The sequence below is a fragment of the Schistocerca serialis genome, chromosome 1, assembly GCF_023864345.2.
Source record: "Schistocerca serialis cubense isolate TAMUIC-IGC-003099 chromosome 1, iqSchSeri2.2, whole genome shotgun sequence".
Classification (NCBI taxonomy): Eukaryota; Metazoa; Arthropoda; class Insecta; order Orthoptera; family Acrididae; genus Schistocerca; species Schistocerca serialis.
In genome coordinates this window covers 373209521-373224370 of record NC_064638.1, presented here as the reverse complement: position 1 = coordinate 373224370, position 14850 = coordinate 373209521, and positions in this window count along the sequence as shown.

Sequence of the window (14850 nt, the reverse complement as noted above, 5' to 3'; positions counted from 1 at the left end):
ACCCGACCGTCTTGAAATCGTTACTCCATGCAAACACACGCACCGTGACATACTGTCTTTGCCATACACAGCAGACATTCGGGGCTGAGTTTCACCCCCGACACTCCCACCGCAGTCAGAAACCCCGAAGTACCTCGCCGTTCGTCTTTCCCGACCTCCATAGTGAAGTCGGATGCATACACAACTCGCTGATCTCATGCCGAGCACGTCTAAGAGACAAATGTCACAGCGGTGAAAATTCGCGCTGTTCCTTCCTAATTCCCGATAGGGGGAACTTCTATACGCACACCTACCTGCATTACCAACTTCTGCACCAGGCTCGTTATAAAGTCTGTCTCATTTTCATTTCACTGCCCCTTATATGTGCTTAATATCAACATTAGAGTTAATGGGAATTTAGAATCATGAGTCAAAATATTGTGATGGAAATGGAAATGCCGTGAGACTAGGGCCTCCCTTCGGGTAGACCGTTCGCCTGGTGCAAGTCTTTCTATTTGACGCCACTTCGGCAACTTGCGTGTCGATGGGGATGAAATGATGATGATAAGTACAACACAACACCCAGTCCTTGAGCGGAGAAAATCTCCGACCCAGCCGCGAATCGAACCAGGGCCATTAGGTATGACATTCCGTGGCGCTGATCACCCAGCTACCAGGGGCGTTCAATATTGTGATAAATTGTAACAATAGATTATCAGAAATGCTCTTATTTAATTTTTGAGTATCTGGGGAGTTATCATTTCCTATGTGATGTGTACCTACATGCTACGGAAATATGGTATGGACTTGGACTCCTCCCCCTTTTTATCACGTTCTACAGATGCCTGAACGCCTTGCACTCCGCCTAGTCTTTCGGATCCACCGGCATCCTATACCAACTCAAAAAATTCTCTTCCATATTGAGAAATTCTCTTCCATATTGAGAAATTGCCTTCCATATTCAACACCTCCGAATATTCCATGTTACCCATTAACTCGTCACTACCCACCTCCTAGTTGCCTCCCTCTTTCCTGATTCGCCGGCCGCAGTGGCCGAGCGGTTCTAGGCGCTACAGTCTGGAACCGCGCGACCGCTACGGTCGCAGGTTCGAATCCTGCCTCGGGTATGGATGTGTGTGATGTTCTTAGGTTAGTTAGGTTTAAGTAGTTCTAAGTTCTAAGTGACTAATGACCTCAGAAGTTAAGTCCCATAGTGCTCAGAGCCATTTTTTTCTTCCCTGTTTTGCTACTGTGCCGCATCTCTACCACCACTTTCCTCCAACACTACATCCCCATACCCTCCACGACCTCTCCCAGCAAAACTGCAATCGCCTTTCATTAGCCGACCACGAAATCCTCCCTGATATATACGCATCGGGCAGGATGTAAAAGAAACCACATCACGTCCCCCCGGCGTATGGGATAAATAAAGTAACTAGCAGCAGGGAAAGGCAGTTTTATTTACAAAACAAGTCTGCAAGCAGACTTTCGTGTTGTGCTTGTCGTATATCGTTCACCATCTACCAGTTCAGGTGTTTCTCCATTTCCGTGATGTTCCCACGTGAGGAAAACAAGCCTATGGCCATTCGAGTTGCCAATCCTGGTATATGTTCAATATCGCCTGTTAGTCCTGTATGGTACAGTTCCCACATACTTGAGCAATTTCCGGGCTGGGCCGCACGAGTGTTTTGTAAGCAACCTCTTTTGTAGCCTGATTGCATTTTCTCAGGACTATTTTGATGAGTCGGACATGTCATCTGCTATGTCATAATTCCATTGTACATTCCTGCAAATTATTATTCCCGGGTACTTGTGTGATTTGGTTGGCTCCGTTTGTAAGTCACTGTTATTTTAATAACAAGAAATTACTATTTTTTTCCTTTTTGTGAAGTGCGCAGTTCTACGTTTCTGAACATTTAAAGCGAGTTGCCAATGTTTGCAGGACATTGAGGTATTATCAAGATCTGACTGAATACTTGTGAAATTTTTTCAGGCACTATGTCATTATAAATATGACTGCATTATCTGCAAGAAGTATAAAGTTACTGTTAATGTTATCTGTAAGGTCATGGACATACAGCATGAGTAGCATGGGTCCCAACATGCTTCCTTGAGGGACGCCTCAAGTTATTGTAATATCTGTCGATGATTCTCCAACCAAGATAACTTGCTGTCCCTCCCTACCAAGAAATCTTCATCCTAGTCACAAAGTTCGTTTGATACCTCATATGATGGTAATTTTGTTACTAAGAATAGATTTGATGCTAAGCCAAATGCTTTTTGGAATTCATCAAATACTGCACCTAACTGATACTCTTGATCCCTGGCTTTCAGGATTTCATGTGACAAAAGTACAAGATGGATGTCACACAATCAAAATTTTTCCAATCCATAGTGGTTGTCAAAGAAAATCTCATTCTGTTCGAAATCCTATAATAGGTTTGAGTCAGAACACGTCATAAACATCTACATCGGATGAATGTCAATGATATTGGACGGTAACTTTGAGGATCACTTCTGCTGTGCTTCCTATAGTTACGGGCTGACCTAAAATTTCTTGAAACTACTGGGAAAAGTGTGCTTTTAGAGGGATTTAGCCTTAATATGGTTAAAATATAAGATAATTCATCCACAATTTCTGTATAGAATCTGATAATAATTCATTGAGTCCTCCGGCCTTCGTTTAGTTTCACCGATTTCAAATGTTTCTCAGTGAAACTCACACTTGTCTATGTCGGCCGTTATTACAGTGACAGAGAATTAAACTTGGCCAACATTCCTGAATCCTCCTATGTGAAGAAACATTGAAAATAATGTTCAGAATTCCTGTCTTTGCAGCGCTAGCTCCAGTTTCAGCTCCTGTGACGCCCACTAGTGTCTGGACACTAACTTTGGTGCCACTTATAGTATTCACTGGTGAGCGGAATTTCTCTGGTATTTTTAGGCCTTCCAGTAAGATTCTGTTATGATAATCGTTGAATGTGTCACCGTTTTAAGAGTCACCATTTTGCTGTCTATAGCCCTGTGCTTTGTTTTACAAAATGGTTCAAATGGCTCTGAGCACTATGCTACTTAACTTCTGAGGTCATCAGTCGCCTAGAACTTAGAACTAATTAAACCTAACTAACCTAAGCACAGCACACACATCCATGCCCGAGGCAGGATTCGAACCTGCGACCGTAGCGGTCGCTCGGTTCCAGACTGTAGCGCCTAGAACCGCACGGCCACTCCGGCCGGCTTTGTTTTACATCTGTTATGGAGTAGTCGCGGTTTCTTCAGGGACCCACAACTAGGTTCAGTTTCAATGTAGACATCGTTTATTCGTATTACATCTAGTCCCCCTCCGTCATGAGTGGGCTATGCAATTATCTCTTCTAAGCAGTTATCACACATAGCGTTTATTATAATTGTGCAGAGCGTCTTGTCACGCTCTTCAGTTACAAAACTGTAGTTGTTCCAGTTGATTCTTTGATAATTCAAGTCTCCACCAAAGATGACAGTATAATTACGAAAAATATAGACTAACGAGCTGAAGTGTTCTCTCAAGTTTCGGGTTCATTTGAACGTGAACCTGCTGGTCAATGGAAGGACCGAGTTGCAAGTATATGTTCAGTAATGATACTGATTTTTGCGCGAATACTCTTGCATACAGTTTCAATTTTTAACTCCGTGGATAACCGTTTCTTTTCTACTGCAACGAACATACAACCTCCAATTCTTATTAGTCTGTACCTTCAGATTCATTCCAAAAATCTTACTGTTGTCAGTTTCGAGCTTAAACCAACTTTCTGTACCAAGTAATACACTGAATCGCCAAAGAAAGTAGTATAGGCACGCACATTCAAATACAGAGATATGTAAACAGGCAGAATACGTCGCTGGGTTCGGCAACGCCTACATAAGGCAACAAGTGTCTGGCGTAGTTGTTAGATCGGTTACTGCTGCTACAATGGTAGGATATCAAGATTTAAGTAAGTTAAAAAAAGTGGTGTTATAGTCCGTGCACTAGCGATGGGACACAGCATCTCCGAGGTAGCGATGAACTGGAGATTTTCAAGTACGACCATTTCGCGAGTGCACCGTGAATATCAGAAATCCGGTAAAACGTCAAATCTCCGACATCGCTGTGGCCGGAAAAAGCCCCTGCAAGTACGGGACCAACGACGACTGAATAGTCCAACGTGACAGAAGGCAACCCTTCCGCAAATTGTTGCAGAATTTCAATACTAGGGCGTCAACAGGTGTCAGCTTGCGAAACATTCAACGAAACATCATCGATATGGGCTTTGGTCGGACGAGTCTCGTTTAAAATTGTATCTAGTGGATGGACGTGTACGTGTATGGAGACAACCTCGTGAATCCATGGTCCCTGCACGTCACTAGGGCACTGTTCAGGCTGGTGGAGGCTCTGTAATGCTGTGGGGCATGTGCAACTGGCGTGATATGGGACCCCTGATACGTCTAGATACGACTCTGACAGGTGCCACGTACGTAAGCATCCTGTCTGATCACCTGCATCCATTCATGTCCGTTGTGCATTTCGGACTTGGGCAATTCCATCAGGGCAATGCGTTACCCCACACGTCCAGAATTGCTGCAGAGGCGTTCCAGGCACACTCTTCTGAGTTTAATCACTTCCGCTGGCCACCAGACTCCCAGACATAAACATTATTGAGCATATATGGGATGTCTTGCAACGTGCTGTTCAGAAGAGATCTTCACCCCCTCGTAATCTTACGGATGTATGGACAGCCTTTAGAATTCATGGTGTCAATTCCCTCCAGCACTACTTCAGACATTAGTCGAGTCCATGTCACTTCGTGTTTCGGCACTTCAGAGCGCTCGTGGGGGCACTACACGATATTAGGCAGGTGTACCAATTTCTTTGGCTGTTTAGTGTATATGAGGTACAATACTTTGTTCACGAACTTAAAACTTTGGGACATCGTTACTAAGCTTCGGCAATAGATTTCTACGATTTTTTGAGAGGAGAGGTGTGCGGGGGGGGGGGGGGGGGGAGGGGCGAATATTTGCAGCTTGAACTAATACTTCAGTGTCTCCTGCAACAGTCATTATCTCTACTGAATGAAATATTGTGTAGGGTTGTTTTTGTGGATTTCTTAGCACACCTTAAATTCATTCTTGGTATTAAGAACAAATACCACTGGTGAGTATATGGATTGGTAGGTAAGTGTAGGAATACTCACGTCCCGTGGCCAAGCGGTTCTAGGCGCTCTAGTCCGGAACCGCGCTGCTGCTACGGTCGCAGGTTCGAATCCTGCCTCGGGCATGGATGTGTGTGATGTCCTTAGGTTAGTTAGGTTTAAGTAGTTCTAAGTCTAGGGGACTGAAGACCTTAGATGTTAAGTCCCATAGTGCTCAGAGCCATTTGAACCATTTTGAACTCACGTCCCTGAAGAGGCCTCTACAGTTTGTTCAGTTATAATTTTTTCACAAGATTCCAACTGCGTGCTTCTGTAGAATAAATATGTTTGACCGTAGCTGCATTTTCGTAGAGGATTACGGCACCGAGTGGAAGTACAAATGTATGTTAGTAATCCGTTGAGCAGGTCAACATAATGTCGAAGATTTTTAAACGAAAAGAATGTGGAACTGAGCTTCTTGGTTAACTTCCCTAGGTTCTTTTCCCACCTGAGTTTACTATTCGTTTAGATGCCTAGGAACTTCAAATATGGAACCTCGTCCGGTATATGTTCAATGAGCTCTACTTCCTGTATCTGTAAGCCATTTTTAGTCCTTTAGTATTGCAAAATTTGAGTCTTTGTAATACTAGGGATTAAATTGTTCGTGATGAAGCAGTAATAAGCCCGTTTCTTTATTGTACTGGCTATGTCTTTTATGGGTATGTTTTGGTGCTTCATGAATATTTTATCGTCAAACAATACAGTTTATGAAGATTCCTCCTGTGCTCCTGATGAATCGTTTACCTGTGCTAAGCACAGGAACGGACCAAACATTGAACGTTGCAGGATACCACCCATGCAAGAGGAATGTTTTCAGCACAAATCATTTTAGCATACAAAGATCCGCAGAATCTAAGGCCTCTGCAAGATCGCAGAAGCTGCTTGCGAGGTGATTTTTTTTGTTTAGTTTCACGAAAAATTAATTTTAAGATCATCCATATAGCCTTCTCCATATAAATCCAAAGGAGTTTTTGTTAAAACCTTACTCTCAGCAAGGTGGTGCTGTATTCTTTTGTAAGCTATCTTCTCAAAAAGTATGAGAACACGCGAAGGAGAGAGGTCTATAATTACACTTCATTTGTTTACATTAGATTCCATAAATGGTTGTTACTACCTCATAATTAGTTTTTTCTGAATTATCAAAATTTAGTATTAGAAATAAAAGAGTTACTGCTGTTCAGTGACCTAATGATTCTTGTAATCTGTTTAACAGCTGATTTTGCAAAACTGATGTTTAATTGTGTAGCATACAGTGCGTGTCGAAACAAATCTAATGGATGCGCTTTCGGCAGCCAATTTTTGTCGCTTTTTTCAATTGCTGTTAGGAATAATTCATTGAATATCATGCCAATGATTACAATTTAACAGTCTCGCCGCTAGTGTCAGCAGGAAGTTGAATATCATTTTCCTTAGCGAATGTATTCCTTCGCACCTAATCATGCTCCACACTGCCATAGGTTTCTTCTTCTAGTTCTGAACGTTTTGTGGACAAATCAGCCTCCCAAAGCTACCTCAACAGAACAGAATTACGGAACCGATAATGTATAGAATTTTGCTGGTTTCAAATCTCTTGCTATAAGAATATTAGAAGGATCAGGAACACGAATCACCAGTTGTAAACACTGTTCAGCTATCAAAACATCTTCTAACAGTTATGAGCAGCAATGGTTTACAATTTGAATATCACTATGACTTTTCTGAATATAAGTTACAACATATTTTGTTTTAGTCATGTTCTTCATACCTAAACAAATTTTATGAAGAGTGAAATTCTTCACCTTCGTCTTCATGTGGTACAAGCGAAATGTTAAATATGTCCGCTGATTGGTTATTGGAAATCGATTACGTTTGAGAGTAAATTATACAAGTCAAGGATGATAAATCGCTTTCGATAGACACCATTGTCTAGAGTTGCATTCAAGTGCGCGATCTGTACTCTAATGTTTCAGTAAAATGGCTAGTTAGTTCCTAACTTGGAGCGATATACCCTGAAAAAAGATCAAACTCTTCATATTCTATTTCTTGTGGAGTGTTTAAGGCGAAAGCAGGCTAATGAAAAATGATGGAAGGGTTTGGCGGGAAGTGTACATAGGAGTTTAGTGTTCCATCTTGTTTACTCATTAGTCCACTAACATTACTTACTGGGTTTTTTTCTCGGCATCTTCGGCCGATTTTTGTTCAACAGTTTTCCTGGCGTTTCGTCAGTACGAGTGGCTGACATTATGAAAGGTCGATTTCCGTTGCAGGTGCCGGACTATCGATTTACGGATAGCAATATGGCGATCTTTTAGCAAGATGTGATTAATTTTATTCGTCACTTCTTTGGAAAAAAAATCTCAATCGTATGTCTGGAAAATGCGAATCTGCGCTGTACGTATTATCGGACTTAATTACTGGAGGAGAGGTCCCATCGGTTTGTTTCAGTTTCTGTACACAAAAACAAAACAACTTGTTTTGGGTAACAGCGATGCTGTTTTTTATTAACAACATATTGTCACCTTTCACTATAACGTTTTATTTATTCATAGTTCCGATTCCTGCCATTTCAACAGATGTTGAATGCTGAGTTTCGCACAGAGGCTGATTACTTTCTACTCACGCCGATGCAGTCTTGAGAATGGCCTGATGCCAAAATTGTAGTCCCGAATAAAAAAAGTGCAGTCAAACACGACAACACGACGTCTTTGAAATGAAAACACACGGAAGGACAAAAAAAAAAAAAAAATAGCGACGCACCACGAAGGAATTATCCGACTGGGATGGAATTCGATATATGTGATGAATATCTACTGACAAACAAATCTGCAAATCTGGAATCTCACTGACTGGAGTGCAGTTGTCTTCAGTGATGAGTCCCGCTGCGAACTGAGCCCCGAAGAGCAGTGAAGACGCGTGTAAAGACGTCCCCGTCAGCGGTGAGGTGCCAGCCTAACTGCCGTCCGACATACGGCCCGTCAACCAGTAGTGATGGTCTGGGATGTCATATTATTTCATGGCAGGACCAATTTCGTTGTCATCCGCAGCACCCTCACAGCACAGCGGTACTTCGACGGTATTCTCCACCCCATTTTGTTGTCCTTCATGGCAATCCGTCCTGGGTTTGCATTTCAACTAGATAATACCCGCTCCGACGCTGCAAGAGTTTCTGCTGTTTGTCTTCGTGCTGCCAAACCTACGTTGGCCAGCAACGACGCCGGATCTCTCCCCAGTTGAGAATGTTTGGAATATTATGGGCAGAGTCGTCCACCAACTCGGGATTTTGACGATCTATCACGTCAACTGCACAGAGTTTGGCACAATATCCCTCAGGAGGAAATCAGCATCTCTATAGGTAATGCCAAGCAGAATGACTACTTGCATAGGACCAAAGGTGGATCATCGCGGCCGGCCGGGGTGGCCGAGCGGTTCTAGGCGCTACAGTCTGGAACCGCGCGACCGCTACGGCCGGAGGTTCGAATCCTGCATCGGGCATGGGTGTGTGTGATGTCCTTAGGTTAGTTAGGTTTAACCCTCCTAATACCGTGGGGTCTATAATGACCCCAGGCCGTAATTTTATGTAAAATATACCTTTTTCCTACTCCTAAAATTATGAAAAATTCAGACTTTTCCTGAATTAAGTAATGGGTTCGTAATATATTAATATAACTTTCTGAAAATATTTAGTTTTGCCTAAAATCAAAAGAGAACCACTGAATACCATTGGGGTTAAATGCGACCCCATTTCTCTCTTGCGGTATTATTACCCAATAATGCTGCATTGAATCCGTAACTGTTGCTGTATTTCCTTTGTTTTATTCTTGTAAATATTGTTGTAACGTGTGATTGTTGCCAATACTTTATAAGCCGACAATTATTTGTTCCATACAAGTGGAGACTGCTATTGTGTGTGTTGCATCTAGTGGAAAATGTCTCGACACCTTTCCGTAGACGAAGTGTCTGACATATTACTGCAGGATAATCCTCTATCTGTAGAATCAAATAGTGATATCAGCGATATAGTTTCTGAAGCCTCATGCAGCAATGGAGAAATTGACGTCTTAGAGAGAATATTCCTGGATCAGACAGAAGTTTAGAAGAAGATTTGGACAGCGCAGATGTCCAGCCTGAACAGAAAGTTACACATATTTCTGACTGTTATATGTAAGTACACATTGTATTTTTGTAAATGTGCGTTAGGGTCTAGCGCCAAGGTATACTCTTTGTGTTTTTTAATTTTTTTTTATTTTGTGTACATCTAAAAACAAAGAATTGTGGCACAAACACGAGTTGAGAGGAGCTCATGGAAGCGAAGAGAGACTGAACACAATGCGAGTAAAGCCAGGTCCAAAAAAATTCGCAGTGAAAAATGTAGACTCCATAGAATCAGCTTTTCAGTTGTTTCTTAGGAGAAACATTGTTGATGTAATTCTAAAGTGTACTAACAAAGATGGTAGTCGTGTTTACAGTAGTAAATGGAAACCAGTAGATGCCATTGAATTGAAGTGCTTTATCAGTGTCTTGATCCTAGCGGGTGCTTACAAAGCCCACAATGACGCAGTTACACATCTGTGGAACAGAGAGGATGGTAGACCCATTTTTAGTAGCAATGGCTAGAAATCGCTTTACGCAAATTTCAAGGTGCATCCGATTTGATGACGCAGATGTGAGACGTCACAACTGTGCTCCTGACAAGCTGGCTCCCATTAGAGAAATATTTGTAATGTGGGTACACACATTTCAAGAAGCATATGTTCCTCACAGCAACGTAACAATTGATGAACAACTTGTGGCATTTCGTGGTATATGTCCATTTCGGCAATATATTCCTTCAAAACCAGAAAAATATGGGTTGAAATTATGGGCTGTATGTGATAGTGCACGTCTTTCGTTCTCAATCTCCAAATTTACACTGGTCGACAAGAAAATGAATCTCGTGAAGTTGGTCAAGGCAAGAGAGTTGCTTTAGATAGGATGAAAGGCTTAGAAAACAGTGGCAGAAATGTAACAACTGACAATTTTTTCACTAGCCTTAGTTTGGCGAGAGAACTTCCGAAAATCAATCTTACACTCTTAGAACCAAATAGAAAAAATAAAGGAGAACTACCACAAGCTTTCACTCAGACCAAATATTCAACTATTTTTGGATTCCAAGAGCATGCTTCAATTGTTTCATATTGTCCGAGAAAGGGAAAAGTTGTAACTTTGCTCAGTACAACGCATTCAAGGAAGGAAGTGGAAGATCGTGAAAAATGCAAGCCAGTAATGATTCTGGGTTATAATGAAACAAAATCAGGAGTAGATACCATGGACAAGCTGGTTAGAATGTACACTACAAAGAGGATGAGCAGAAAGTGGCCAATAGTGTTATTTTACAACATGATTGATATCAGTGAACTGTATGCATTTATCATATGGCTACATCTTACCCCAGACTGGGGAGAAAAGATCAACTACAAGAGACAGGCGTTTCTCATAGAATTCGGAAAGCAGCTCGTGGGAAGAAAGCCAGACAACATTATTTCCCCAGTACTTCCATCAACAGTACAGACAAAAAAAGATGAAGGTGTCGGTTTTGTAAAACGTCTAAGGATAGAAAATTCACCTAATGTGGATGTTCTGTGTGTAAAAACCACTCTGCAATTTATTTCTGTAAGTGTAATGCGTCATAAATGTCAATTTGGAATTTAATCAAAAATGTTTGTAGTTTCATGAGAATCGTTTGTAAATTTTACGGAAATAAATAATTTTAAAAAATATGCATTTTAATTTAATGTAATGGCACTGACATCATGTTTTAGATTGTGGAAAAAATAAGAAATGTGATTTTATTCTACCATTATTAAAATTATCCTTAATAAGAAATAAATTCCGCTGGGGTCACTAAAGACCCCAATGGTACTCAGTGTAACAAAAAATACTCGGTATTAGAAGGGTTAAGTAGTTTTAAGTTCTAGGGGACTGATGACCTCAGAAGTTAAGTCCCATAGCGCTCAGAGCCATTTGAACCATTTTGGATCATCGCGTTGTTGACTTGCTCAGTTTATAGAGCTCTTTCTGTTGAATAAATAGTCAATTTTTTCTGAAATTGCAATATTTTGTTCGGCTGTACATGTACATCACGAACACCGATTTCTGTCGCATTCGGACAATTCCTTCGTGGTGCGTCCTGTTTTTATTTTTTATTTCTTAAAATCATGTTTTCTCACTGCGCGATAAATGTTATTCTGTATTTATATTCTTACGAGAGAATTACTACTATTAAGAAAATATAAAAAATACAACATGAAATATTCGATCACATTTTGCCATTTGTAAGCAGGGGTGCTGAATTTGTGACGTCTATAAAGTCTCGGAGCAATACAGGAAATTTCCACTGAGACCATCTTTGACCACAGTCACGAGCTCCTCAGAAACTGACGGAAGAGTTGCGGAGATTTCATTCGTACATTAGGGCAATGTATCTGGCATAGCCCGTGTTTGGACAGACTACAGCAGATGCTAAACAGACCGACTTCAAAAAATAAGTTACACATTCCGTCCGAACCTAGTGGCATATTGTCAGAAGTGAGTAAATGTTATGGATTTGCTGCAGATACAGTTCTGCTACGGTACAAATAAAAGGCGCAACACCGTTTGAGCGTGAAATGACGTCGAAAATGGAAAAGTACTGAAAAAATTTACTCTGAACAGTACGACTTATGGGCAAAATGCTTTTAATGTACACAGATTCCCCATGAAATTCTGAAGGCATACGGCTGAAATGCAATGTTGCGTGCAGCACTACTGAAGTTATGCCAACAGTTTGACCAAGTCCCAATAGACATGAGTGAAGATGATCGGGAAGGAAGGCCATCGTCGTCGACCATCGACACGAGGAACTGATTCACAGCCATCACAAGTTTTTCGACGATGAGGACCCTCATATGGCTCCGTGACCATGGAGAGGATTTCTGTCGTCGAGGAACTGAATGGCAGATAGAACGTTCCACCATGGTGACTATGTACAAAAAGAATGGCATGTATCTGTGTCACTTTAAAGTGTAGTGCAGCAGTCAATAAAAGTTATTCTGACTGCCATTACAATGTCATGAACTTACTACAGTAACCAACTTTATTTATGTATTCTCGTAATGAAATCGGGCCATGCACGGGGTGTATCACCAGTGATTCTTTCCGCATTCGTACGCAAATGACATACGAAAGCAGTAGAGTGACTCAGTCATCTCATACCCTAGTCAGTCACTGTTTGCAGCTTTTAGAGTATGTATGTTGATTTAGAAGTTGATTTGAGGGGCTTTTCAAATATTAGATGACAGCGAAACATGTGTCATCGAGCAGGGCTGTTTCACAACGAAGGAAAGGGGGAGCGGAAAGGCACGCAAAACAGGCACCACCTACGGCTTCGACGAATCCACTGGCGTAAACTGCTTGCTCCATCACCGCAGCGGACCACGCACGGCCGTAACCAGCCAAGGACGACCGGAGTGGCAGCACTGACGCATCTGTAGCTCGCCTGCCACAAACAACTCTGTCCTGTCTTCTGCCCCAAAATCGAGTAACAAGATCGTAAGCTCTGGACTGCTAAAAAGTGATATGAATGACAATATTACAAGAAGAGTACCCCGTACAATCGCAAACACACAATCGCTTCACAGAATTCCTTCAAGTCTGTCCAGGGAAAAGGTCTCTTGAACCGCACCAGAGGATGGATGTTACACTCGTATCCACCAGTACGTGACCAGGTGACAGCGGTTAGTACTTGGGAAGAGTAATGTTGTGTTTATATTTTTGTTGTTATGATCGAGTATGGAAATAAAGGAAAGGAGAGCGAATGGTGCCACATGGGCTCCTTCCGAAAAGAACCATGAGGTTCGCTGTGTTTGAAATCGATCTCTGCAGACAGATACACTACACAGATATAAAAGAATACCGAACTTTATCCCGGACAATAGCACGCAATGTAGTTATGTAGTTATCAAGAACTGCACGTCACTCACTCAACACTCCCTCAGCCTCGTTCTATATGAATACTACCTTGTAGAACACCACTATGTCAGCATGACATACCGACCAAGCTGGCGAACTGCAGTAAATGCCTCACATAGCTTATATTAATCATTGTGGGGGCCGTGAACCAACTCTCAAACAAAATGACATGTTACAAAAGCAAGACGTTCTACAGACAAAATGGTGCTAGGAAGGACACAATTATCACAGTTCATTAGTTATTGTTTTCTTCTCCTTCCTCGTTTTGTAAATTAACTACCAGACCAGCCGGCAACTCCTCGTAATCGCTAAATGTGTGTTCGAATTGGATGTCCCGGTCTATCTGTCCATCTCCCGCTCCCCCGCCCCCCACCGCCACCTCTCTCTCACCACCTCTTCCCCCCCCCCCCCTCTCTCTGTCCATCTCCTCCTTCGCTTTGTCTGCACCCATTTCCTCCCTTCACTCTCCATCCATCGCGTCTTTTCCCCTCTCTCTGGCCTTAGCCCTGTTTACTGTTATCGCAAACAAAACCTTCATTGGGAAATGAAGTCGCTTAAAATGAGTGGATAAATTGGTTAGGGTCTTTGGTATGTGAGGTGTCAGAAACGTCTCTCCAGCTGGTTGATTTGTGAGGTTAGTAGCTTCCACGACAGTACTTCTCCTACTTGTAAAGCGCGAATGGGTAGAATTACGTAATTTTGGTCGATGCAGACTCGGACGTTGTGTTCTATTCATACCCCCGATAGGTCATAAACACAGGTTTCCTGTTTTCTGTTACAACCGATTGCGACGAAGAAAACAAAACAACACACTGTTGTGTATACGATTTTAGGTTAAAATTATATACAAGGAGAAGGAATTCATATATGGGAGCAACATTTTCTCTAAATGCCCTGTTATGGTAATCAAAACTGACTGTGACAAAGAAAACGAAACTGCGCATTTTCACACCACAGCACAGCACATCACTTTGTTTTCCGCAGTCTGTTCTAACAGAAAAACTGTACATTTAGAGTACCCTGAAAAAAAATTATATATGATTACAAATATCATTACGGTGTGGTGCAAAAGTTCGATGTAGATCGCTCGAGAACTATTCGAGATATTTGAAATAAATTAGAAAAAAATGTAGCGTATGTCTGTCCAAATATTCCCAAGAGTAACAAGTAGGACTTTGAAGCAAATCGGTAAGAATATTTCCCCTTCATATACAGGGTGTTACAAAAAGGTAAGGCCAAACTTTCAGGACACATTCCTCACACACAAATAAAGAAAAGATGTTATGTGGACATGTGTCCGGAAACGCTTAATTTCCATGCTAGAGCTCATTTTAGTTTCGTTCTTCCACCTACGCTCAATGGAGCACGTTATCATGATTTCATACCGGATGCTCTAACTGTGCTGCTAGAACATGTGCCTTTACAAGTACGACACAACATGTGGTTCATGCACGATGGAGCTCCCGCACATTTCAGTCGAAGTGTTCGTACGCTTCTCAACAACAGATTCGGTGACCGATGGATTGGTGCAGGCGGACCAATTCCGTGGCCTCCACGCTCTCCTGACCTCAACTCTCTTGACTTTCATTTATGGGGGCATTTGAAAGCTGTTGTCTACGCAACCCAGGTACCAAATGTAGAGAGACTCTTCGTGCTCGCATTGTGGACGGCTGTGATACAATACGCCATTCTCCAGGGCTGC